Source organism: Mus caroli, unplaced genomic scaffold (genome assembly GCF_978045245.1).
Source record: "Mus caroli unplaced genomic scaffold, Mus_caroli_1 scaffold_14, whole genome shotgun sequence".
Classification (NCBI taxonomy): domain Eukaryota; kingdom Metazoa; phylum Chordata; class Mammalia; order Rodentia; family Muridae; genus Mus; species Mus caroli.
This window is the reverse complement of record NW_028227269.1, coordinates 19,321,224-19,343,389: the sequence shown is the minus strand read 5'-3', so window position 1 is coordinate 19,343,389 and position 22,166 is coordinate 19,321,224. Positions and strand designations below refer to the sequence as shown.

The window sequence follows — 22,166 nt, the reverse complement described above, 5'->3', positions numbered from 1 at the left end:
AAGCGGCAGCGGCGGCTCCTGGAGCTCAGCGGGCAGAGCTGCGGGCTGCGCGCGCCCCTGCTGCCACCGGGCGTCCCGCGGTGGCTCCACCGCCCTACGGTGACTTCCGCGCCCGTGCTCCCCTTTATCCGATTCCCGGAGCTCCGGCAGCAACGGGATCGGAGCCAGCGCCCTGGGTGACTGAGGCGGCCGCAGTCTGCGCCCCGGTGCCCGGGCGATGCCGGACCAGATCTCCGTGTCGGAATTCGTGGCCCAGACCCATGAGGACTACAACGCGCCCACGCCCTCTAGCTTCACCACGCGCACGGCCCAGTGCCGGGACACCGTGGCGGCCATCGAGGAGGTGAGCGGAAGCGTCGCCGGCGCAGGGCGGGAGGCCAGGGCTGCGAGGATCACGCTGCGCCCTGGGGACCAGGTAGGCTTCCGCGCCTTGTGCCCTATACCCAGTGCTCTCCGCCTGCGCCCACACCCGGGAAAAGTTTCTGGTCTCCCTAAGCCGGACGCAGCCGTGCCAGCTCTGCCCTACACAGAAGCCCTTTGATCCCTGCTCTAGGGAGAGGCTGCTTGGCCACCTTGGGCCTTTTTTGGGAACGCTCCTGTCTGTTCCCATTTCCCTCGCAGGGTTTCAGTTCCTTTGCTCCCATCCTTGGAGAGGTCAAATTCGGCTGCAGAGTCCTTGGTGGCTGAGGCCTCAGAGTGATGGGTCTCCCAGCGCGGACCTCTCCAACTTGTTCCAGAAGTGGCCTGGCAGGGGCAGCTCTGCTTTCTGAAACAACATGCACAGCAGATCCAGGGGACCCCAAGCTGCTTATTCAGGGGTGCCCATCCCATCTTGGAAGGCCTGGCAGTTCCCACTATGTACTGCAGAGCAGCGCTGTCGAGGGATATGGAGAACCAGCGCTTTGAGGTCCAAAAGGTCTTTGGTGGCCACTTCTGGGCTACCTGTGTGGTGCCCCTTGACAGTATGGTGAGCTCCTTTGCAAGGTGCATAGTCATCCTATTGAGTGGCTAAGCAGCGAGCTCTCCAGATCCTGGTGTAGAGGGACTGGGAGAAGGAAGCAGCTTGGGTTGAAAATTGAAGTAGGCTTGGAAGAGGCTGTGTGAGTCCATGTAGGGGCCGAGGCTGTCCGTGGCTTGGGATAGCCTCACTTACATCATTCTCTTTACCTCCCAAAGGAATTTAGTTTCGTTTTTTCGGCTCCGTAGGCTTTGTGCGTCCAGACGGACTCACAATAGGTAGCAGGAGAACGAGACACACACGTGTAGCAATAATGAACCCATGACTACATTTCCTTTGCTCAAAAATTTATGATGGTGTAGATATTTTAAAATACTTGTGCCAGAGGTTGGTGTTCAGAGAGTTTTGAAATTAAGCTATGTCATTACATCCTTTCCCCTTCCTTGAAGAAAGCATTTGCTATTAGGCTTCACCTGAAAAAGAAAAAATAGACTATTTTTCTTTCGTGTAAAATATTTGTCATTGTAGACCTACAGAGTCAGGACTAGACTCAATGAAAAATACTAGGTTCAGCATCCTGCTCTTGGAAGTGAGCAAGGGTATCCGTTCTTCTGTAAGGCTCCGGATGCCTGGCCTCAGCTCAAGTCCCCGGATGAACTGGCCAACACCCCACCTTCCCCAGAGAAAACCACACCTGATGCAAGCTGCAAGAGGTTTTATTATCAGCTAGTTGAGGACGAACCCCACCCAGGGCAGGGGAGTTCAACCGGGAGAGGTGACAGTAGGGGGCTTTTAACAGCTAGCTGAGGAATTGGGAGGAGTAGGGAGGAGAGTTGGGAGGAGTTCTTCTCTTCCAGGTGTCCTTGGTGACATTTACATGGCAGGAGTGAGGAGTGAGTTCTTTCTGAATTTTTATCTCCGTGTCCTCGGCACAGGAAGGCAGCAGGCATCTCTGGTTGTACAGTATAGAGACAAAAAAGCCTTTTGCTGGCTATAGAGAACAAAGAGCTTCTTTCTAGCTGTATTTTTAAAGATCAGGGAAAACAAGCTTGGGGAAATGTTTTAGGGGCAATATCTTCCAGGGAGAAATGCTTTAAGCCAGGGTCTCACACTTCTCCTTCACCACCACCTCTCTTTCTTTTCTCTCACCCCTCTTCCAAAAGATCTGCTTGTAAATCTTTTGTAGTGAGTTCAGTGAGAGCAGATTGCTTTAGTCCACTTTTCTCAGCCTGACCTTTAGGTGCCACTGATGCCTTTAATGAGGCAGGTGGGGGATGAGGGGGATGAGAGCCCCTCCCCCATGAGGGCCTTGAAAAGCACTAGGAAGATAGTCACAGTGTTTTGAAAATACATCATTAATGCTTATGAAAATGATTACATCCAAAAAGGTAGGATTCCCTCTGTGGAAAGGACACTTGTGTGTGATGTCCTTAAAAGACAGCCCATGTTTATAAAGTTAGGACACAGCCGGGCGTGGTTTCGCACGCCTTTAATCCCAGCACTCGGGAGGCAGAGGCAGGCGGATTTCTGAGTTCCAGGCCAGCCTGGTCTACAGAGTGAGTTCCAGGACAGCCAGGGCTATACAGAGAAACCCTGTCTCGAAAAAAAAAAAAAAAAAACAAAAATAAATAAATAAATAAAGTTAGGACACTTCTCTCATTGTATTGAATCAGTTATTGAATCAGTAATACTGGCAGATGTTGGAAAGCCAGGAAAATACAAGTTGCAATTAAAGTTGGCATGGCCTCTCTCTGATTATTTTTAGTTTATGTTGGATGAACCCTAAGATGCTTTTCCATGCAGTGTAGGAGATTACCCAAGAGCTCAGTTACTGGGTAGATTAAAGAGAGACTGGATTTGTTCATTCTGTCAAATTGCAGGCTGGCTTCATTCAGCCTCCTAAGCAGAAAATGGATTTGAGTTGGAAACAGGGAAAACCTGAAATCTTTGCAGGCTTATCTCATTTTAAGTAAAGCCAGCACCCGCTCTAAGATAATAGTGTATATGAACTAATTTGAAGGGTGAAAGGACTCAGTGTAGATTACTTAAAATAATGCTTTCTTTCTCCTCCTACATTATTTAATGTTCACTTCCAATACAAAGTGTTGTTCTCTCTCTAGTGTAGTAAGTAACACACCATGTTCACAATACTTGGACTTTAAGCAAATGTCTTTTTATGGTGAAATGAGACATTAGAGTAGGTTTTGTGACGTACAAAATGTTATGAATTTCATAGAAATACAACTAAAAAATTAGTCCCTGGTCTTCTACTTAAATGAGTTATGGAATTAGTAAACTTATCTGATTAACTTTGGCAAACCTGATTGCTTCCAATGGAGAATATGTCTAGCCATTGTCATTTTCTGACTGAAATAGTCTTTCTTGGCTTGCACACCTTTAGCTAGAATATCAGTGGTTCGCCAGTGTGTGGCCTGTATTACAGGTATCAAACTGTTGTGTTTAATTTCTATCCCTGCTGTGCAGATAAGGAATTTGAGGCTAGGAGATTAGTTCAGGTTATAGACACATCAAGTGGAGTTTGAACTTGGCTGGATGCTGCATACTCAAACTGCATGGCTTTTTCTAATGCTTAGTGATGGTGCATTCTCAAAACTGCCCATAGCTAGATCGGCCACCTCCAAGTCAGGCTCCATCACTTTTCCAGTTGTATGAATTGGGATGAGACCCTCCCCGCCCACACACTCTTTTACCATTTTCAGTCCACTTCCCAGTCTAGATAATCATGTCTATTTCTGAAGGTTCTAGTACAGTACACAGTAGACTTAATAAATGGTAGCTGCTTTACCAGATTTCACTGTAGTAAATATATAGTCCCTGGAATTAGGATGGAGCAGGGGAGAAGAAAATGGATGAATGGATGAAGGTGTGCATATAAATGGAAATTGTTGTCCTTCCCCCTAGGTGTGCCTGTGTGTGTGTGCCCGTGTGTGCCCATGTGTGCCCGTGTGTGTGTGTGTGTGTGTGTGTGTGTGTGTGTGTGTGTGTTGTCTCCTGTGCTGACTGAGCACAGAGGCTGAACTTGCAATGCTTTGCTGAATAAGTTCCACACAGCCTTTCTCTGCTCTCCATGAATCCTGGAGATATCCATGCAAGTTCACAAGCTTGTGTAGCAAGCACCAAACTCCCTAAGCTGTCTTCCCAGACCCCATGCATTCTCTCTAAGGAGCTTATTGTTTTGGTAACAGTTGAGAGTGTAGCTGGTTTGAAACTTTTGATTTCCTGTTGACTTTCTCTGGGTGACTTACTTTGCAGAGTTTGCAAAGTGCAGAGTGCAACTGGTGTCAGATTTGTGCTTTGGAAATAAGGAAGAAAATAAATAGTTGTGGCATAAATCTGAAAACTGACCTGTGCCACCCCCCACCCTCTTCCCAGCTTTGATTTTTATATCTTAGTTTATTTAAGCCTCTGGTTACTTCAAAATACTCTGGAAATAGAGAAACATTGTGTGCATTCCTGGGACACTCCTGTTGTTTGTTAGGGCTTCTTCATAGCTCCATTCATCCATCCCCTGCTCGTTTGGCATTGATGCAGTTTTAAAAATAAATTTGATATTGACTCTTAAGTATTAAAATTTAACTTTTTCCTTCCATGGCCATGAGTCTCTTATTCTGTTGTCCTTGGTTGCCTTGGAAATCGCTTTGCTGTTTTAACTGCAAAAGGAGAATGAACATCTAGACTGTACAGACTCCCAGGGGATGCTGTTCATGGGGCCAGGCTCCACCTAGCAGTTTCAGTGGGAACTGGCCTTGCATTTGATTCTGAGTTGTAGTCCTTTGTGACTTGTTTGTAAACCAGCTCCTTCAGAATCCCAAGCTAACAGATTTCGTCGAATCTATGGTCAGAAGGATGCCTCCTTTTTCTCAGTGTATCCTTGGAAGGGAGTAGATTAACAGGCTATCATTTTATGCTGTCCCTAAATCTGAATTGGTATCTCTGGGACATCTTGAATCAGTTAGGGTGGAATTGGTTTCCCTCCAGCTGAATTCAATTTCTCTTTTATGATTAGTAGTGCAGTTACTATGCTACCACTCCTTGTGCATCCCAGCTCTTGCTGTGGTTCATTTGGGACCTGCTGCTGTGTGTTAGGTGAAGGGATTAGACATCTCTTCACTTTGAAAGAATCTGTGGTTCTGTGGGGAGAAACCGATTCTCCAGGCAGATCAGTCATGTGAGGTCATTTCTGCCAGAGCATCCCTGGCGAGGATGTAGAGAACTGGAAGACTGGGACCACTTACATGTGATCAGAGCATGTATGGTGATGATATAGAGAACCGGAAGACTGGGACTGCTTATATTTGATCAGGGATGTGGATGAAAGGGCCTTGAATGGAAGCCTGGTGTAAGAGGCTCCAAGGTGGTTTAATCCAGTCTTCTATATCTGTGTCCCTACCTTAGGGAAATATTTATCCACTTTTGGGCTGGTGATCAACTAGGCCTTTGGTGGAATTTTTCTATCCATCCAGGCTGTAGAAGGCTGCTTAGGCCAAGAATTTACAGAGGCCTTTCATGGTGGGCACTGCACTTTTGGCTTTTAGTCAGCATTGTAGCCCAAGAATGAAGTCAGCTCTTTGTTAACATTACTTGGTCTCAGATGCTTGGTGGTCACATGGGTTGGTGGCCACTCTGTTGTGTGATGTAGATTCAGGACTTTGTTCTACATACTTGCAGGAAGTCCTGTTGATGAGCATAGGCCCTTGCAACTGCAAAATGCTTCACCTGACAGCACCAGTCAGTGTGGTGTGGAACTTGCAGAGCCTCGGGTTCCATGGCAGAGCTGTGGAAATAGATTGTGCATTTTAACAGCACTCTCAGGAGCAGTGTGTGCACCAGGGTTTGAAAGTACTGTTGTAGGCTGCCCTGAGTCCTGGCTGTGTTCAGAGTTGCCGGTTGGTTGGGTGGGGGGGTCTGTGGACTGGAAGAACCTGGTTCTGTCTCCTGAATTCTGATTTCATATGATTTGGGTGAGGCCTGGAGCTTTTATATTTGTAAAAGGCTCCTCCCTAGTTGATAATCACTGATAGAGAGGTGATTATGTCAGGTTGTGTGCCAGGTAGTGATGAATCAAGGTTATGCATAACTTGGGGAAAGGATGTGGTTTTGGAGGGGAGGAAACTGAAGTCAAGACAGGCCTCTCTGCAGAGGTGACCTTTGAGCAGTCTGGAATGTAGAGGCTGCATGCTTGCAAAGACCTAGGCATAGATGAGTCCTGGAAAAGAGCTGAGATGTGAGTATCAGGGCAGACAGAATGCCTGTGATCAGAGGTGAGGGAGAGCAGCGGGGCCTGTGTGGAGGGGTGGCTTAGGTCCAGATAGCACTGGGCTTTACCTTGGGGAGAGAATTTGCACGTTGGCTGTGGAGTGGCACAAAGCTGTTAGAGGGTTTGGGGCTCAGACTCCCATGGTCTGATTTCCTCTTTAGGATTTACTTTTTATTGATTTGTGTCTTTGTGTGACTTTCAGAGTGCAAATGCCCTCAGAGCTTATGCAGCCAGAGTTGTAGGCAGCTGTGAATTGCTTGGTTGTGGGTGCTGGGGATGAAACTTGGAACCTCCAGAAGAGCAGGAAGTTCTTTTAAAATAAACCATTTCTCCAGTCACTGCTTCACAGTTTAAAGACATTTCAGTGCTTGTTCCTAGGCCTTGGAGAAAAGCGGGAAGACCAGCAAAGGAGTAGGGGTTCATTTGTGTCTGCAGTAGTGGCAGTGTAGAAATGTCCTTTGAACTGGGTTTCATTCCCTGATGATACCTGAAGCATCATCTCCAAGGTAGATGTGGCACTGTCCAGCATGCCTTAGTGGTAGAGACTAGCTCTACTGTGAAGATTGGCTGGCTGGAGGACTTGTATTGAAAACAGTCCTTTTTTGCTTGTTTGTTTGTTTGTTTTTGTTTTTGTTTTTATTTTTGTTATATATATTTTTTCGAGACAGGGTTTCTCTGTATAGCCCTGTTTGTCCTGAAACTCACTCAGACCAGGCTGGCCTCGTACCCAGAAAATCAGCCTGCCTCTGCCTCCCAAGTGCTGGGATTAAAGACGTGTACCACCACGCCTGGCTATGACCAGTATTTTTATGTGCTTTAATTCTATGTTAAGAAAATGTGCTTTTGCCAGATGGTTGCCAGCCAGACATATAAATAATATTATACAGATTGTGCAGGCTGTGTTTATATATTTAGGGAATATACATATATGTATAAAATAACAAATGAAAAGAGAGGTAATGAATTTGAAAGAGAGCAAGCAGGGATATATGGGTTGGTATAGAGAATAGAAACGATGAGATTATATTACGCTTTCAAAAAATAAAGAAAAGTAATTGTAAAGTAAGAAAGCATTAAATGGGCTTATTTAAGATCATTCCTTTTTGAGAGAGGTCATATAGGCACAAAGGAGTCATGTGACTCTGGGTTTCAGCAGTTGACAAAACAGGAGTTCTGACCACTCTGGTTGGTTCTTCTATGTCCTTTCACTGTGCAGAGGTGGGTTTCCCTAGTGCAAGTCCTAAGTCCTTATTTCTTCAGAATTCTGGTACATAGTGAATATCAGCTGCAATATCCTGCAACATGAGATAACCCGTCTTTGATTTTTCTAAGTTCCCTTGGCTGATAGCCTTTCTATATTAGACATTAGAGAGACATTCTATCAAATTTCCTTTCTATATCCATAGAGAAATTCATTCTGATTTGAGATATGTTTACCTAGAGAACCTGTCCTAATACAACTGTGGCTTTTCTCTACTTTGCCACTGATGGTGATGTGCTGGCTACCAAGAGGGCTCAACAGTGTTTCCGTTACATTTCTGGCTTTCCTCCCAGGGTTGTTTGGTATCATCTGGTGAAAGGGAGCTGCAGTCTCCTTGAGCCCAGCACTGAGCCCCAAACAAAACTCTTGTTTCCTAAATCCCTCTTTAATGTTCATTGCCTGGGCACCCTCCCACTCAGATTGATAACCCCACTGCATCTTGGGTAATGGGATATGCAAGCTCTTCCCCTGGATTTCAGGAAGAGGAAGGCAAGTGCTGTGAGGCAAGCTCAGGCAAGGTCTGAAGACAGGTCCTGGTAATGCAGGATCATTACTCACAGAGGGCAGAAGCAGGCAGCTGACTAGCCTGAACTGGAATGTGTTGGGAACTAAAAGGGGGCTCTGCGGATGAAAGGAAAGGGGGGAAGGCCTACACCCTGCCAGAGTTCCACCTATGATCTGGACAGAGATGTGGGAGAGCTGCCATACACTCTCTGCTCAGCCCAGGGTCGGCATCCAAGCCTTTGACCAACTCTTTGGGTCTGAACAAGGGGCAGCCCAACCTGGGAGCCCTGGGGCTACTTTCCTAAAGCCTTGGGGTTATGGGAGAGAGTGATGAGGGATGAGAGGTTCCCACAATGGTGAGAGTGACACAGTGGATCTTGACTGGAGTACAGGAAGGCTTTCCATGGGGAGATTAGAAAGGGCTCATTATGAGAAAGCCTATCCCTTCCTCCAAGAGCAGTGGGCCTTGATGAGCAGAAACGTTCTATGGTTTTAGAGCTTTATTATAGAAAGGCAGGGAGAAAGAGAGAAGGTAGAAGAGAGAGAGAGGCCCCCCTAGAAGGCTAGAAGGGGGAAGGCTACGTAGAAAGAGAGTAATAGGGAGAGAGGAGAGGAGAGGAGAAGACAAAGCGAAAGGAAAGAGGAGAGAGGAGTGAGAGAAGTGAGAGGTAAGAGAACAAAGGAGTGAGAGCAAGAGAGATAGGAGGGGCTGAACAGCCCTTTTTATGGGCTTTACTGTTGCTAGGTAACTGGGGAGGAGTTTAGCCTGAAGGTCAGAAGCTTGGGACTTTGCCTAAATGACTTTTAGCCATGCTTCTCTTGTGGTGGCTGGGGTGTGGGTGGGGGACTGTAACTTAGGCAGGAGCCTGAGTTCCAGAAGCATGAGGGAATTAATGCCTTCCTTGTCAAGTAAGGGAATTATCACCCTTCTGGGGTTCAGACCTCAGCTCAACTGGAGACCAGCCTGTCTGTGCATAGCCCAATGTCCCACATGAATGTTGAGTTCTCCCCCAGGGCTGGGAGGGGTAAGAGTCCTCTTGGGGGACATGCTCAAATGCTAATGTAGTGCAAACCACACCTGAGATCTGGAAAAGGTGTGGCCCTGGACATGAAGCACACTTTAAGCTCGAGGAAGGGTGAGACCCACTGGCCAATCAAGGAGGAGGGATCTTCCGGGTGGCTTTCTCCAAGTTCACTGTGGCTGTGCAGGCTTGAATGGTTCTCTGTGTCCTGCTCTGAGCTCTGCTGTTGGGTGCTGTGAGAGGACCTCAGGGAAGCTCTGATTTCCAGGCATGGTGAGCACAGGGTTACTGCCCACAGAGGGTAGGGGCAGGGTGCTGAGCAGTGGAAGCTGGGGTGGTGTGTCCTCTGGATGGGAAGTATAAGCCATATGTGAGCATCTGTGAGGTCTCTCCTGTTGCTCCTCACTTGCTCCATCAGGGGTGACCTCTGAATAACTTCCCTATCATTGCCCAAATCCTTTGGACCTTAGTTAGGCTGGCTTGTGAAAACAAGTGTGGTTTCTTTGAGTCTGTAGCACACATGTCCAAACCCCTTTGTCTTTTAGTATACATTAAGAAGACAGGTAAAAATCTAATAGGTCTGATTTCATACATCATACTTGTTTTTGTTTTGTTTAGGTTTTGTTAATTTTTGTTCTGCTGCAGTTTTTTCATATTTTTTACTTCATATGTTTAGTGATTTGATTATTATTTGGTAAAGGTACTTTAATAATTTCAGAATTTTTTATGGTTTTATTGAAAAATTATAGACCTCTGAGAGGATATTCTTCTATTTCAATCGTTTGTAATTTCGCCTTCACATATTTTGTAGAAGTCCCAGTTGTTTATTGCCATGAAACATTTAGAATCCACATTTTTTGACCGAGATATCAATATTTTCTCTTCCTCTTGAATCCCTGAGATTCTGTCATCCTTTATATTCTGTGGGTGAACCTTGCCTCTGTAGTTTTCAGAGTACAGGTAATCTCATGTCCTGCTCTGAGGGACTTAGCAACGCTTATGTCATTTACTGCCTCTCACCTGTGTTTGTTATCAGGCGTGCTTTATATACATCAGCCACCAGCTATAGCAGCTCTCTATTTTTGTTCCCTGTCTCTGTTCTCTGCACATGCACACTCTCTGTCATCTCTCCCCTCATGGCTCTCTTTCTCCTCCCTGTCTGTGTGTCTGTCTGCAGGTCCTCTTATGTATTTCTATCCCTTCCCCAGGTTCTCACTCCTCTCCCTTCCCCCAAACAACCTCTTTTGCACTTTATCTGTTGCATGCTTTAATTTCTCAGACCTGCTGTGATGGGATAGCTTGGATTTCTTGGTTGTAATTGTTCCTGGCTGTTACTCTCTATGTTGCTATGCTGGTGTGTAGCCATCTCTGTTTGGGTGGTTATTGACCTAGGTACTGGCCTCTGGGTTTGTCTTTTTGGGTGGGAGTTTTGTTCCTGGGTTACTGTTTGATGCATGGATTTGAAGAGAGTGTTCACTGACAGTTTCCTATTTTACTGACCTGTTTGGTGGGTATGTTCAACAGTGGATGCTTTGTGATATTAAAAGCTGGGAGAAGAGACAGGCAGGAACAGAAGATCTTAGTAATCCACAAGGAGACATAGACATGAGAGAGAGGTCAAGTACCCCATGGTGTTTAATACAATGTTGGAACAAGTGGGAAAATTGAATCTGGGATAAGAAATCAATCAATCATGAAGTTGATCTCTGGAAGCTTACAATGTGTCCTTTCAGGCATGGAATGTGGTTGATCAGGAGTATTTACTCAAGTGGGGGCTGAGACACAGGGATGAGGCAGGAATGGATGGGCAGGTGGGGATTGTCTATAGTGTTTATAGGAGGCTTGCACAGGAGGATAGGAAATTTCCAGTGGTATTCTGTTCCAGTGATAAGGGCAGCTGATATTAGTGTCTGCAGTAACAGATAGAGAGGTAAGTCTTTGGACAAAGTCTAGTCTACAGACAGGCATGGTTGTGGTTAACCAGGAGTTTCTGTCTATAATCAGGGGGTTAGGAATAGAGATGAGTTTGTAAATCCCAAACAGTTTGCTTTTTGAGAATGTACATTTGTACATTTCAGCAAAAATCCCATGACCAAATCCTTTTTATCAAGAGCCAGTTAAGGTACATCAGCAGGATCAAGCTACATAGAGATAACTAAGACCTCCGATAGTAAACAAAAACAAAAACAGCTTACCCATCATGGTTGTCAGATTTTTTTTTTGCCCCCCCTTGCTTGGTTCCTGCACATTATGCTAGACATGCACTTTTTAAAATATTAACAATGCTGATTTGTATGCAAACTCCCCACTCTTGTTGTAACTACAATAAATACTCAAAACCTCTAGACTTGATCTCTCAGTTTGTACCTAATGGGAATTTGACTGCTGAGAGTCCTTGTTACTGATAAGTCCTTGTTACTCATAAAAAAGACCTCTGTGTTTTTGCATTGGAATAGGCTCTGTGCTGGTAATCGCAGTTTCTGTGACTTAGGCATAAAACCTTGATGCATTGACTGGAACCCCAAGACGCTCAGGACTCCTATCTGAAGGGTTTAAAGACCGCTGATGTGATGTGTCATTGCTGTTCTTTGTGTGAGTGACCTGTCTGTCAAAAATGTGTCTGTGTACCTTGGTTTTTTTATTTTTCTTGATTACTCATGGAGGGAGATGAACAAAGCGAATGTGGAACTCCAGTGAAGTGGAAATGCTGGAGAGTCATGGCAAAAAAGGGCTAGGAAGATGTTCTAGGGCCTAGAACAAGGATTGTGTGCCCCTGGTCTTAATTTCTGGGAAGTTACAGCAGTCTTGGAACCCTGCTCCATGGCTCACAGCTGCCATTTTCTCCTCTGTACAAGTGGTGGAATCTGCTGCGTAGCCTTCACCTCCCCCTCGTGGCCCTCTATTATGTGTGTGCCACTTTAGTATTCTCTTACTGAGAGAGGAAGTGAGACTGTTTCCATCCCAATTGATATAGTTACTCACCTTCCACCTTGGGTTAAGTCCTTCTTATCAAGAGGACCTGTACCCATTAAATTGCCCCTGACAGAGAGCTCTTTATGACCACATTCAGGGCAAAGTCAGACTCTGCAAAACGGTGGAAAGGACAAAGACCTCATTTTTCCCCCTTGTAAACAACCCTGTTCTCAGTCTATATATGACTCTGTAGTTTTGAACTTGGAGCTGTCAGTATATGGGAGGATGTTTTTCATCCCTTCCAGCAAAGTTGGCATATCTTTCGTAGAACAGCAGTCTTATTTCCGGGTCTGTGGGGCAATCTGCTCCTCTATTCACCTTCCAGCTGTTTGGCCAGCTCTTTGGTCTCACTGACCTGGGAATCCAGGGTTAAGGACACTTCACCACAGGGCAGTGCAGCCTCTCTTCTCCCCATTCCACTGTATCTTCCCGTGCTCTAAGCAAGGAGCCCTTCCCATTTTATCCTGGCTCAGAAACTACTCCAACTTTCTGATGTGGTGGCAGGGGTCCTGTAATGATATGGTTAGATCGTTGGTTTTGGAATTTTACAACTTTCTCATTTATTATTGTCTCTGTGTCATAGTTGTTTTAACTCAACATTTCAGACTACTGTCATCTGAGGGAGCCTCATTTGCAGATGTGCCCTCATCAGAATGGCTGGTTTCTATGTCTCTGAGAGATAGTATTGATAATTGATATAGGAAGACTCTTCCATGAAGGGTGGCAATATTGGGAAGCAAGTGGTCTTGGATTGGATGAGAGAGCTAGGTGAGAATTGTAGCTGCCTGTGGCCATGTGAACTGGGTTCCCCAGAAAGGCAGCCCAGGGCTGAAAGACATCAGAGGGCAACAAAAGAATGAGGCCAAAACAATCCTTTTTGTTCAAAGCCTCTGACATTTACTGAGAGTCCAAGCTCATAAAGAGGGTAGGCCCATCCTCTGACAGCCCATTCTTTGTGCCTGGAGCCAGCCCATAGGCGATCTACAGGGCTTGTCTCCAGATAGTCTCCAGGACCTTTTAGCAGAAAGCAGAGTATTGGAGAAGAGCAAATAGAGCCATCAAGGTCAGAAGGCTCTACACTAGGTGTACTGGCTGGTTTTTCGTTTCAACTTGACACAGCTGGAGTTATCACAGAGAAAGGAGCTTCAGTTGAGGAAATGCCTCCATGAGATCCAACTGTAAGGCATTTTCTCAATTAGTGATCAAGAGGGAAAGGCCCCTTGTGGGTGGGACCATCTCTGGGCTGGTAGTCTTGGCTCAATAAGAGAGCAGGCTGAGCAAGCCAGGTGAGGTAATCCAGTAAGTAACATCCCTCCATGGCCTCTGCATCAGCTCCTGCTTTCTGACCTGCTTGAGTTCCAGTCCTGACTTCCTTGGTGATGAACAGCACTATGGAAGTGTACATCAAATAAACCCTTTCCTCCCCAACTTGCTTCTTGGTCGTGATGTTTGTTTAGGAATAGAAACCCTGACTAAGACACTAGGTAATCTCCTTCTTAGTGGCAGCAAGGTCAAAGTCTGGATCAGCCTGCTTCAAGGCTGAGGGAGGCTACAGAGCACGAGAGAGTGACCAAGCAAGAAAGCAAAGCAGGAAGTAGTGTTTGTCAAATGTTTTTGCCTTCATTTTCTAGCTTTAGTTTCTAATCTGAGCACCCAGTATGGTAGGCTGTCATCTGACAGAACCATGTAAAACAAACATTTATTACCTGAGATGCTTCTGCTCAGAGGAAAGCAATCACATCAGCAGAGTTGCAAGGTAGAAAAACAACAACAACAGCAACAACAGCAATTGTTTCAAAAGCTGATTTTGCTGCTGGACAGAATCTCTGGTCTCTTTTGAAGGAATATGGAAAATATTAGAAATTTAGATGGCAAAAGTCGGAGAAAGCTGTACATGGAGCTTAATCGGTTGTTCCCATAGGGTCTGGAAGATAGGAGTGTTGACAGTAATGCAGCCACACAAAGTTGAGGTCATACTATTTCAGTGGAAAATGGACTGAAAACTTTAGGAAGAAGTCATTTGTTTGATATTTTGGCCAAAAAGAAATCTTTTTTTCTTGGCTTATGTCCTGAGATATTGAGAATTGAGTAAAAATTATTGCCTGATTTGTATATTTTTATTCTATTGATAAGTGTTTGTTCAATCTTCCTATTTCTTAATTCAAGTTATATTCATAACGATACACCCATCCCATTCCACCTTCCACAGTCCCTCATCACTGACTACCTTTTATCTCCCCAGAGAGGGTGGGAACCACTTGAGTATCCCCCTACTATGGCATGTCAAGTCTCTGCAGGGTTAGAACATCCTTTCCCACTGAGGTCAGACAAGGCAGCCCGGTTAAGGAAACAGTTTGCACAGTCAGGAACAGCTTAAGGGACATGTCCCACTCTGGATGGTGGGGGCATCCGTCCCAGCCTGTGTGTACTGTTTGGTTGGTGGCTCCATCTCTGAGGGTCTCCTCAAGGCCTTCCTATTCTTTCAGAGCCCGTCAATTCTTTCCCCAACTCCTTTAAAATACTCCCTGAGCCCTGTCCAATGTTAGGCTGTGGGTCTCTGCATATGTTTCAGTCAGATGCTGGATGGAGACACTCAGAGGACAATGATGCTAAGCTACTATCTACAAGTATAACAAATTATCCTCAGTAATGCCAGCCCTGGTGTTTGCCCATGGGATGGGTTACCAGTAGGGTAGGGTATAGTTTGGCCATTCCCTCAGTCTCTGTTTCAACTTTGTGACTGCCTTACTTGCAGACAGAATAAATTTTGGGAGAAAAAGTATTTTGTTTTCTTGGTGTACTGAACACTTCACTGGTGGTTCTGCCTGACTGCAATATGTCACCTCTTTATGGTCCATAAATCAATGCTATATATCTAAGCTAAGATCACCTCCCTAGCCGCATTTGTGCCCTCCCATTCATATTCTCAGGCACATTCCACAGATGCCTCCACCCTAACTCTCCCAGCATCTGCTCATTTCATTTCATTTTCCTGGCTTTCTGGCCTTCTCTTGTCTCTTACCACACCTGTTCCTAACACTCCCCTTTTTTCTTGACTACTGTCCCATCCAGTTTTCTCCCTTCTACCTGCCTCTTCTGTCTCTTTCATACCCCCTTCTGAGTGAGATTCAACCATGCTCATTTGTGCCTTGTCTTGTTTACTGTCTTTAGGTCTATGAAGTGCAGTGTGGGAATTCTGTACTTATGGTTATTATTCACTTGTGAGTATGTACATGCATGTCCTTTTGGGCCTGAGTTACCTCATTCCAGATATTAGTTTCTTATTGTACCCATTTCTCTGCAAAATTCATGATGTCCTTGTTTTTTATATCTGAATAGCATCCCATTTTGTAGATGAAACATGGTTTTTTGTGTCCACATTTCAGTTGAGGAACATCTGCATTCTTTCCAGTTTCTAATTGTTATAAATAAAGTGGCTATGAACTTAATGGAGCAAATGCCCTTGTGGGTATATGCCTATGAAGGTACCCTAAGTGTAGCACTTCCTCCTGCTTGCTACGTTTTAAATTAATGGGAGGAGTATTCACAGTGTTTCCTCATCCCACAATGGAACCTTAAACAAAACCTGCTGCAAATGTGGTCCAAGGGAGGCAGAGTCCGTTAATTTTGAAGCCAAACTTCACAGGATCATCCACATTGTGCTGCTTTTGGAAACTGAAAGATGAAAATACCATGGTCATAGATTCTTTCTCTATGGTTTCAGTTTAGCACCACTCCAGCCATCTTTTGTCAGAGTCAGGATCCCAGGGAAGACTCTGTGAGAGTTCCTTGCATTTAGGTGGTGAGGTTGATGCTTGAGTTGCATTTTGTGACCACAGGTTGTGGAGAAAACTAACGCATTGAGAAATCTGCCATGGAGAGATGCTAACAGGGAGATGAAGTACCCAAACTGAGAGATGTATGAGAAGTTACAGGAAGAGTACCATCTATGCCTTTAGGAATTGAAGTCCAATGTGTTTGAGACAAAGCTATAGGATTTGGTGTTTGCCCTGCTGTTTTTCTTGTCTTTGTTCAATCTTCTCTCACTGTGTCCACATTCCTATTGATTGGAATGGGAAGGGGTATTCAGTGCCATTTTATGTTGGGAAGATATAACTTGCTGTTTGATTTTGCAACTTTGCTTTCTGATGTGGCTGTCAAGATATTGTTTTGAGTGTCAGCAGAGACTTTAGACATTTGAGCAGTTCAGGAGCATTTCTAGATTCATCTTGGGGAAGATGAAAGTGTATATACACTCAAAATTTTCCCTTTTCTTTCTTTCCTTTTTTTATTTTTTGTTTATCCTATGAATTAGATATTCATTATCACCCTGATCACTATCCCTACTCTAGGTCCCTGCCCTCATAGACTCCCTCCTCCCACTCTCCTCTGTTTCTCCTTTGAGTGGGGTTGGGGCCCCCTATGTACCCTGTGGGCACATAGATTATAGTCTATTTTTTTTTTTTTGGTTTTTTCGAGACAGGGTTTCTCTGTGTAGCCCTGGCTGTCCTGGCACTCACTTTGTAGACCAGGCTGGCCTCGAACTCAGAAATCTGCCTGCCTCTGCCTCCCTAGTACTGGGATTAAAAGCGTGCGCCACCACGCCCGGCTATAGTCTATTTTTTAGGATGGCATATTCTCATGACATCAATACTGCCTGAGGGTTCAGAGTCATTGTATTCTGGGTGTTGATGTTTCCCCAAACTCTTGTGTTTGTTTTGAAATTTTTAAATAAATAGGAGTGTTTTGCCTGTGTGTGTGAATATGAATATCATGTGTGCCTCATCATTAGTGTTGTTGGAAGGTGGACTCAGAACTCCTGTTCATAAAGCCATGGGTCACGTGAATGCTAGTAATTGAACACTGTTATCTGGAAGTCCAGCAAGAGCTTTCCAAGGCTGAGTTATCACTCTCTCCTGCCTTACGCTGCTTTTTATGTTCAACACTTATATTAATATTTTCCTCTGTCCATTGGTTCATTAAATGTGCCTTTGTTGCTAGTAAGTTTTACTAATGTTGCAGTTTAAAGCGGTACACTTCCTGTTTCTGCTAGATGAGTACAGAAGTGCAGGGAATGTATACTTCTTTGTAGGAACTGTAGTACACAACTGAGTTCTTTCTATCATTTTTGTCTCAGTGGTTGATTTTTGCAGTGGAGTAAGGGTCTTAATATGTTACCTTTGCTGTCCTGGAATGTGTTACATAGAACAGACAGGGATCCAGCTCAATGACGTATACCTGTCCGTGACTCTGGGATTAAAGTCATGAACAAATACACCCTGCTTGTCCATGGTTTTTCTCGTTAGTGATTCTTCTTACAATTTCTGGGATGTGTCCTCAGTACTGTTGATCTGTTTCACCCTACATCTCCCTCTCAATTGAAATTCCTCTCGAAAGTCTTTACCCTATTTATTTAAAATGTTCATAAGCAACACAGGTGAACCTTCAACTCAATTTCCTTTAAAATGTTATGGTACTTAGATTATAACTTCTGTGTCAGGAAGTCAGTGGAGGAAGCACCAGAATTACATGAATATATGGTCAAGGAAGCATACATTTACTTTACAGTGATGTCAGTACCATGCTTTGTGATGTACACATGTATGGGATATTTTAGGATGCAGTGACTTATGATGATGTGCATGTGAACTTCACTGGGGAAGAGTGGAATTTGCTGGATCCTTCCCAGAAGAGTCTCTACAAAGATGTGATGCTGGAGACCTACTGGAACCTCACTGTTATAGGTATGACTGTGAATTTTCTTTTGCTTTTCAAAATAGTGGAAAGACATGTCTCTTGGTGAGTGATGGTGCTCTGTTATTACAATTGAGAACAAGGAAGACTGAGCTGAATAAATAGTGTCCAGTGATGTGAAAATTCACAGTACCATGAATTTTGCCTCATTTCCAATACTGTATCATTCATTTTTCTGGTATTGTCTTTTAGGCTACACTTGGGAAAACCATCATATTAAAAGACATTGTCAAAGTTCAAGAAGAAATGAAAGGTAATTTTCATGTGAAAGCTTATGCAATTATGCCTCTAAGGAAATTTTACTATGATATGGAAACTCTAAATCAAAGCAGGAGTGTAAAATGTCAATACTTGAAGTGTAACTATAATTACAATATTTTTTTAATATTTATTTATTTATTGTATATAAATACACTGTAGGTGTCCTCAGATACTCCAGAAGAGGGCATCAAATTTTGTTACAGATGGTTATGAGCCACCATGTGGTTGCCCGGATTTGAACTCAGGACCTTCGGAAGAGCAGTCTGTGCTCTTTATCACTGAGCCATCTCGCCAGCCCTAATAATACTATTCTTAAAAAAAAATGTACTGATTAGATGTAGTTATCTGATTTATTTATCAAAGCATTCCTTCTTTAAAAAAAAAAAGACGAGGAAACATTGCCTTAAGGGATACCTTTATTCAATTTGTACCTCTATTAGACCTATACTGATCTGACAATGTGTATAGACTTACAAGACTTAGATATTGCACATCGAATAGTGATAAATATATATGCAAAACCTTCTGAAAAGCAAATAATCCATCGGAAAGTTGGTGATACTCATATTCTTATAGTGAAATTGATCATTTGTTTAGGGTACAGTTTATGAGAGTCAAGAGTATTGTCATAGGAGAAACCTTAATTCATATATTACACGTCTATGAGGAACAAAAAGTCAAACAGTGTGGATGCAATGTGGAAACCTTTCATCTGTTATTCTTCTTTCAATATATATATCATGTGTCACAATGGATGAAAGCCATGTGAGCATAGGGATATTGAAAGAAGCAATGTACCGCTTTCTATCCCAGAACTGTGAGAAAATTGTAAGATTCCATCTTTGGTAGACATTCTGAATATGATAAAAGTTTGCAATGAATTGGTTTTCTAATTTTACTGGGAACTTCCCAAAGCTCACACTGTAGAAAATCTTTATGGGTACTAGGAATTTGTAAATTTTTTTGTTTGTCCTGGTTCACATTCAAATGTGGTACAATTCACGTATAGGAAAAATTATGAAAGCAATTACTGTTATAAAGCTATGAGTTGTTCTATTTTCCTTCTATAGATGAAATACATCATATAAATATCCCGTATAAAAAGGATATTATAAATATCCGCCATGTAATAACCATCACAGATATCTCGAAAGATGCAAAACAACCCATAATGAGGGAGAACACCATTAACATATAAAGTGATAAAACCAGATGATCTGGTACATCTTTATCAGTAGACCAATTTGTAAACTTTATTCATCTTGATGAAATGATTGAACAGGGAAATTAATATAGTAACCATATCACATGTGCCAATTTTCATTGCAGGTATGTAAGCAATCATAGTGGAGAGAAACTCTATGAATGTAATGAACGTTCTAAAGTCTTTTCATGTCTCAGTCATCTCCAATGTCATAAGAAAAGACAAATTGTAGAGAAAACATATGAACATAACCAATGTGGTAAAGCCTTTCCAACACCCAGTCATCTTAAATATCACAAAAGAACCCATACTGGAGAGAAACCCTATGAATGTAATCAACGTGGTAAAGCTTTTACAAGTCACAGTGGTCTCCAATATCATGAAAGAACACATACTGGAGAGAAACCCTATGAATGTAATCAATGTGGTAAAGCCTTTGCACTATGCAGTAGTTTCCAATGTCATAAAAAAACACATACTGGAGAGAAACCCTATGAATGTATTCAATGTGGTAAAGCCTTTGCACTATGCAGTAGTTTCCAATGTCATAAAAGAACACATACTGGAGAGAAACCCTATGAATGTAATCAATGTGGTAAACCCTTTGCAAGACCCAGTCATCTCCAACGTCATAAAAGTACACACACTGCAGAGAAACCCTATGAATGTAATCAATGTGGTAAAGCCTTTTTACAACACAGTCATCTCCACCATCATAAAAGAACACATTCTGGAGAGAAACCCTAGGAATGTAATCAATGTGGTAAAGCGTTTGCATGACCCAGTTATCTCTAATGTCATAAGAGAACACATACTGGAGAGAAACCCTAAGAATGTAATTGGTATCATGTGCAAAGTCAGAAAACTAAATGTACTAGAGAGAAGCCCTATGAATGTTATCAATGTGGTAAAGCCTCTACAGGTCACAGTCATGTCCAGTATCATAAAAGAACACATACTTTCCTGATATAGCTGTCTCTCGTGAGGCTATTCCAATACCTGGCAAACACAGAAGTGGATGCTCACAGTCATCTATTGGATGGAACACAGGGCCGTCGTTGGAGGAGCTAGAGAAAGTCTCCAAGGAGCTGAAGGGGTCTACATCCCTGTATGCAGAACAACAATAGAAACTAACCAATACCCCCAGAGCTCATGTCTTTAGCTGCATATGTAGCAGAAGATGGCTTAGTCTGCCATCATTGGGAAGAGAGGCCCCTTGGTCTTACAAACTTTTTAAGCCCTAGTAAAGGGGAATGCCAGGGCCCAGAAGTGGGAGTGGGTGGGTAGGGGAGCAGTGTTGGGGGAGTGTATTGGGGGACTTTCAGGGTAGCTTTTTAAATGTAAATGAAAAAAAATATCTAATAAAAGACTGAAATGTAAAAAAAAAAAAAAAAACATACTGGAGAGAAACTTTTATGAATGTAATCAATGTGGTAAAGCCTTTGCAGGTCACAGTTGTCTCCAGTATCATAAAAGAACCCATAATGGAGAGAAACCTTCGAAACCTAATCAATGTGAGAAAAGACTTTTGACAAAGTTATTGTCTCTATAACCAATGTGATAAAGACTTTTTACAACTCTATAGTCTCCATTATTTTTAAAGAACACATAGAAGACAGAAACCTTAGGAAGGTAATCGGTGTTGTAAAGCATTTGATGTCACGGTCATCTAAGATGACATAAAAGATCACATACAAATGAGAACCCACGTGAATGTTATGAATGTTGTAATGCCTTTGCATGTCATAATTCTTTAGGCACACACAAGACAAACTGCATGGCAGAGAAACCCCAATTTAAATATTTGCTTTTCTGAGAGTTGGTTTGGTCATGAGATCTGTTCCTAGCCATTGAAAGGCTGAGGGAGAAACCCTCTGAGTATATTTAATATGGTAAAGCCTTTGCACAATTTTGTAGTCATCTTCATCATGGAAGAATTTGAACTGGGTAGAAACATTGTGAATCTATTTAGTATGGTGAAGCTTTTTCATTGAGCTTCTTTTTATGTATATACTCCTTTTTATGAGACTATTCATACTGGAGACAGATGCTATGAATGTCAGCAGAGTGGTAAAGCCTTTAAGTTGTTGGGTCCAGTAAGGCTCAACACAACTCATACACCAGGACAATGCAAAGGATAAGAATTTATTGGGCTGGGTTGTGGTGGTGCACTCCTTTAATCCTAGCACTCGGGAGGCGGATGCAGGCAGATTGCTGAGTTAGATGCCCAACTAGTCTACAGTGTGTTCGAGGACAGCCAGGGCTACACAGAGAAACCTTGTCTGGGGAAAAAAAAAAGGAAAAAAAAAAGAATTTATTGGAATTAAGTCACTACTGATCAGTGAGAGACACAAAAGTATACTCAGAAGTTTATCTTCAAAACCCCACCGCCCACATGCAACCTGAGACAGAAAGTTGTATAGCTTTCAAACACAAAAACCTCAAAGTCCTGGGCCAACTGACAGCTACATTTTCTCCCAAATCAAAACTTGTTTTTATTGAATGAGTCAATAAATGGTGATTGCTAACTCCTTGTATTTTGTTGTTTTTGCAGCTGCGGGTGGTGTTGGTGTTGGGCTGTGTGTGTGCTTTCCCTTCTTTTGTAGACAGTAAGAGATTATTTACTACCTGTGTTTTCATGTGTATCCTTTACTTCCTCGGGTTAGATTCTACCTCTATCTCTTTGTGTTGGTCAGTATATTTAGAGAGAGGTTGTTTAAATTTGAGTTTATCGTGGACTATCTTAATTTTTTTTCATTTACGGTGTAGTCATTTTATTACATATTAAAATCAAGGCATCTGTTGTTTCTGCGGCGCATGTGTACAAACCCTTCTGGCGTCTACAGACTCCAAGGAGAAGACATCTGTGATTTTAATAGATCTTCCTTTATGTTTTTCCTGGCTTTTTACCTTTGCAGGTTTTAGTATTCTTTCCTTGAACTATATGTTTT

The 22,166-nt window shown here is 43.2% G+C and overlaps 1 pseudogene; it reads left to right on the top strand.

The window, feature by feature from the left end:
- Positions 1-217: 217 nt before the first annotated feature.
- Positions 218-20,816, top strand: LOC147001163 (uncharacterized; annotated as a pseudogene).
- The last annotated feature ends 1,350 nt before the right edge of the window (positions 20,817-22,166 follow it).